The sequence below is a fragment of the Cyprinodon variegatus genome, unplaced genomic scaffold (genome assembly GCF_000732505.1).
Source record: "Cyprinodon variegatus isolate N-32 unplaced genomic scaffold, C_variegatus-1.0 Scaffold407, whole genome shotgun sequence".
Classification (NCBI taxonomy): domain Eukaryota; kingdom Metazoa; phylum Chordata; class Actinopteri; order Cyprinodontiformes; family Cyprinodontidae; genus Cyprinodon; species Cyprinodon variegatus.
In genome coordinates, this window is record NW_015150860.1 from 668,863 (window position 1) to 674,720 (window position 5,858).

Genomic DNA, 5,858 nt, shown 5'->3' on the forward strand with positions numbered 1-5,858 from the left:
GGAATGGGAAAGAGCTGCTAAACAGAAACGGTAGATTTGCGAAACCAGCCTGTTCAATCCGAGAAACAAGTTAAACGAGGGGGCCACATTTTAGAGCAATGCAACAATGATTTCAGCGGTTCCAGCTGCATCTTCAACCTAAAACCTCCCCAGTCTTTAAACATCAACTGCATTAACCTGACAAACACATGCAGGGACCTTGGAAGATTATACCCTCCCTGTGTTTGCTGCAGTCAGGTACAAATGCACACTGCATCAGGCCACTCTTATTTTTATGACCTCAGATTGGAAACATTAAAATATGATGATGATAATGAAAAATAAAGGACTGGGTGTTCCCTCTGATTCCATTACTCACATAAAAGGCAAAAGGTAAATGAATATAAATGACTCTCTGTCATGATTTTATCAAGAGCTCGGACCCACATGCAGAGAAACCAATACAGAGAGACCAGGGAAAAAAGTTTAACAGGTTTATTGAGAAGCTTGTGGAGATTCCAGTGTTGCTCAATCAGAACTGAAAGGTAAGGGGAAGACACTGCGGTTAGTTCAGGTTCAGTGAGAAAATTGATTCTCGAACTTGAAGAGTAGAAAAGGTTTGCAGACTCACGTTTCCAGAAAAGTGGTTTACTCTTTGACTCCAGTCAGTGTGGGGTGTTCCAATCCAGTGTTTGTCTCATTCGGTGGAGGGCGGACAGGGTTTTACCCAGAATGCCGTTGTTTGTAGGAGAACGGAATTCCTGCGGTACTTGAACGGACTGTGGTGCAGATGAATCCCTTGCTCAGTGTGAAACTCCTTGGAGGAAAGTGGATCCAAACCTCCTGTTTGAATCCCCAGCTCAGTTTGAGGCTCAGTTGATCCTTCCAGGGAGAGAAGGTCTAAAACGTCCAGTTTGCAGGATGACTTCCTGCCGAGAGGCAAAGACAAAAATAGCAAGATTAAAACTCAGGATGACAAAAACTCAGTTTGACTAAGCAAAACTCAACTAGAGTACCCAAAACTGGCAAACACTCTGGCATCGCGGTAGTGGCAGTCAGCAGCTTAAGAGCACTCCGTTAATGAGGTAACCCTTTGCAGGTGTGTGAGGAGGACCAGGACCAGGCGCCGCCTGGTGGAGGAAGGAAGACAAACACACAAAACACAAACCACACAGACAGGAGTCCTAACACTCTCTGGATTGTGACAAAGTTAAAGCACCTGTTCTACAAAAATACAGTACCTATCCTGAGACATATAGATTGACAATCTGAACTGTGAGAAAGAAAAAGCGGTGCATGAGTTTGGAAAACTTTAGAATGCTGTCTCTTGAAATACAGATATGAATCAAACAAAACCCAAAGTCTGCTGGTGAAGCTGCACTGCGAGCCAATATGTTTGTGGCAGTGTTGAGAAAGGGAAAGCAATGGAGCCACACAATATGGAGAGGTAGGGATGTTTTAAAATGTGTTCCTAAGTACCGGAAACAAATAATTAATTCAATAATTCTTTAAGAAACCCAGCCAGGTCCTTGGCTCCAGTTACTTAAAGATTCACTTTCATACAGAAAACCTATATTCTTATCTTCAGCTACCACAGAATACATGTCAGATTAAATAATACTACTTATACTTCAGCAATACTGTCAAGGTGTTACTTTATTGTATCTCTTACACTATATCCGTTGGTTGTGCTTTTCTTCTTACATCTCTTTGCAGGTGATGAAGCAGACAATGTTTTATCATTATCTCCCTTTTATGTCCTCTTTCTTTCATCTTTTATCCTTTTGTTTTCCTTTCCTGAATTACTTACATTGCAGCGTCCATATAATCTGTAAAACTCCCTGAATGAATTATAATAAAGCTATTTATATGCATAAATCAAGCGGAACACTATGGCGATAACGGTACTGCTCCACTTGAGAAAGTAAAAATCTGTTGGGCTCTTTTTGGCATCAAGACAATTATTCTTATTGCCACATCGCCAGACAGGACACTTTAAAATATGTATTGTAATTTGAGTGGGATGGAGGGCCCCACAAAACCCATGTGATCAAAGAGCTCTTTAAAAATGACACAAACGTTTTTCCTGCCACAATAAAGTTTGTGATCTAAAGGGGGGTTTTAAGTTGAGGTTGGTGGGAAACTATTAAAGACCTTTACTGATTCAGGAAGAACTCAAACTGGCCAAAGAGATGTAGTTCCTGTAAACAGGTATTAATATGGCTATAAGTCCTTTTTGTTTTATTGATGGAGATTAAAGATTGTATCCAACAGCAGACCTGTATATTAAGATAGAAGGAGTTTTTGCCGAAAATCTTCCAGCAATGCTGGATTGAGATCGGCTCCTGCTTTTTGACCTGCTGGATCAATGTGGCCTAGAGGTGCAAACTACCTTGCCAACAGATAAATGCACAGCAAAGTCAAAAAATAATGAAAACACAAAAATGAGACTAAATCACAAAACACGCGAAGAAGAAATGCTGCAAATGAGAAAATAGTGATCAGCAAGTTGCAAACATAAAGCTGGTTTAAAAAAAATGAATTATGCTACCACCCAAACACAAAAAACACGGGCAAAGTGAAAATGCTGCAGGTAGCAAAAACAACTACAAGTTAGGAAAAGCTGCAAAAAAGCTCTGCATAATTGAAGTGAAAGAAATACACAGGACGCTTAGAAAGTTTCAAATACAAACAAAACCCAAGAACTGCTCTTTTTTATTCACTATATAATGACGAAATTCAAGTATCACAAGTATTTCTTTACCAATACAAACCCATATGGAGTAAAACTACATTTTTTACCCTTTCTGTGTTTTTCATGGGTATCTTGGCATCCAATGGCCAAAATAAAGAGCTCTTGTTCAAATCATTTGAGAAAATTCTTTGTGACAACTACCCAACTGCAGAAAATGCATCTACTCCCTCTCTCTATTCTACTCACTCAATTTATGCGTGCCTTCAGAGAGTTATCCATATTAAGTCCCATCTGAAACCAATTGCGGCCCTCCATAGTCAGTTAGAACCTGTGGCCCATTAAAGCAGCACCATGTGCATGTGGTCATAATGGCGGACGGAACGTATAAATGTAATTTCTGTATATGCGTTGCATACATTGACTAAATAAAGAAAAACTTCACCCAACATATAAAGTGTAAGCGTAAGTTCGATCTGAAAGATGCTTCACCTGAACCACCTCCAAGATCCCTGGCTCAAGCTCCAGCCTATCAATGCCTCAGTCAACAAAAGCCAATCATCTTTCCAGATCCCCTTCATCTAACTCCTCACCTAGTCTCCCTCTAGCAACTTTCACCCACCTGTGCCCCACCACCTCCCTCACTCTCAGACTAATCTCAGCCCCACTCAACCCCTGGCTTATTCCTCCACCTGTCAGGGTTTGGTTGTGGTTTGAGGAACCAAATGCAGAGGCAGGGAGGTAGAGGTGAGTTTCTTGTAGATTTAATGAAAGGTTCATAAACAACAGAGGCAGGAATCCAAAGAAATCCAAAAATCGAACAAGAAAAAAGAAAAGCAAACCAGAACCATGGAGACTTCAGTGGAATACAGTCACGATGAGGTAAGACACAGTAAGACGGAGTTAGATGAGGAACCAGCACTGAGGAACTGCACAAGAAGAGTATTTATGGCTAACTGAACAAAGAAGGAACTAACGAGCTGATTGGGAGCAGGTGTGAAGAGAGCAGTCTAAGGAGCTAGGGAAAAATGAGACCAACACCAGAGGGCAACAGAGGGCAACAAATAAAAACATGAGAACTGAAATTTAACCAGAAAACACAACAAAATAAGACTTAAACCAATAAAGCTAGAAAACATGGAGCAAAGTTAAACTGAATACTCAAAAGAAAAAATAACAGAACCAAGACTGTGATACCACCGGGGGAAGATTACTCTAACCCTTTTTCTAGGTTACACATCCATGCGAATGCCAATTCACAGGATTAAATTCTTCTGCCGGGGTCCAAGCGCCAAATAACTTATTTCATTCATGTCAATGAAACTTTTTTAATTGCAGCTTTTATTTGTCTCAGTCTCTCCAGGTTGAAATATAATTTCACATAGGCTGTATAAGTGATTTTGATAAATGGCAATTGTTTCGATAAGATATCGCACTGTTAGTTACAAAGTCATAACTGAAAACTTTCAAAAATGTGGGCCAAAGAATAATTTTCTCTGGTCTATTAAAGTAGCCTTGATATTATAATTTATCATTACAGGGTACAAAGGTTAAACTCAACAGCACGTATTGATTTACCTGTTGATGCAGCAGTATTAATGCACATAAGGCGTATATTAACCATTTGCATCTTCTAGACAGCATAAGCGTTTGTCCTCAAGCAGCCGGTGTATCATGGCAACAGTAGCTTGGACTGCTACCATGGTGACGACAGCTTCCTGTTCCGGTAATGGGAGGGGAGGACATCTCAAAAGCAGAGGGTGTAGTTATATCCTCAAGTGCCATCAAGGGGCATCAGTCCAACTGAGAGGATGCTTAATAGAGAGTAGTGAGTAGCCACTATATTTGAAATGCTCTATAGACTGATAAGTGGACCTGGTGGCTAATCACAGAATCAGATTATGTTAAAAAGACCGTGCTACACTTCTCTGAACATCGATGTAAAACTGGCTGGGCTAAACTTTTCTGAACTTTGGAGATATCCCACCTTTCCAAAAATTGAAATCAATAGACGTTACAGGTCTGACAAAGTTGTTTTAAGGATTTCCATCTAAATATTTTGGGATTTTTTAGGATTTATGATTTTTTTAAAAGTGTTTACTGTCGTGTAAAGTGGGCGAACAAGTGAAAAGTGACCATATGATAACCAGTGCTGAAATGTTTGAGCTGTTGTTTATGAACCGCAACACAGACTTTGATCTGAGGGAATCAGACTTTTACTCAGTTTTTCTAACGATGTTTCGATCCTATTAAAGAGTCTTTGTCGATTCTTTCAGCTTGTACCAAAACAATCTGAAGTTGGAACGCTGATGTTTTTAAGCAGCTTGGAGGTACATCTTCCTCAGTATGTTTCAAGTCGGATGCAAATCAGTGACCAACAAGTCATGCTGTGTGAGCTATGTGCTTGGCCATTTGAATCATGATGAATTTGTCAGGGTTCCTGTGTGTTAGTGAGGGCAAGTAATGCATCTCTTTCAGAGAGGATCTTTGTAAAGAACCTGGGTAGCCTACACAGGTGAAGATAATCTTTCTAATCAGAGTGCTGGGCTTAAAAGAGCACCAGAGCCTTCACTCAGTGCTGGTTTCTTGTTTTGTAGCTTTCTCGTCTCTTGCTTCCCTCGAGTCTTTTCCCTGATGTTAATTGGTTTTTGTTTCGTTTTTAGTATTTTTAGTATTTTGTATTTTTGCCTCTGTTCCCCTTGGACTTTCATTAAATGATCCAAACTCATCGGTGCCTACTCCTCTGCATTTGGGTCCTCAAAACCTCCACCCAACCTAACAGAATTTGTTTATGTAATTTTGTGAGTTCTGTAACCAAATTGGAGATCCTTGGAAGCTGAAACCAGTCCCCCTCCCCAAAGCTTTTCCCTTTTAACAAAGATGCTTCCTTCACCCCTCTTTCAAGCCTACTGTTGTCTCTTTCCAAAATCTGAACATTCAAGTAGCCAAAGGGTGTGTCCTTTGAAGACACAGTAAACTGACAGTGTGGTGGTTTTAACTTCTAAGCACCTGCAATTGAGGTTGACTTATGTTTGACTTGAAGTTGAATTATACACTCATCGGCCACTTTATTAGGTACACCTGTCCAACTGCTCGTTAACACTTAATTTCTAAGCAGCCAATCACATGGCGGCAACTCAGTGCATTTAGGCAAGACAAGACAATCACCTGCCGTTCAAACCGAGCA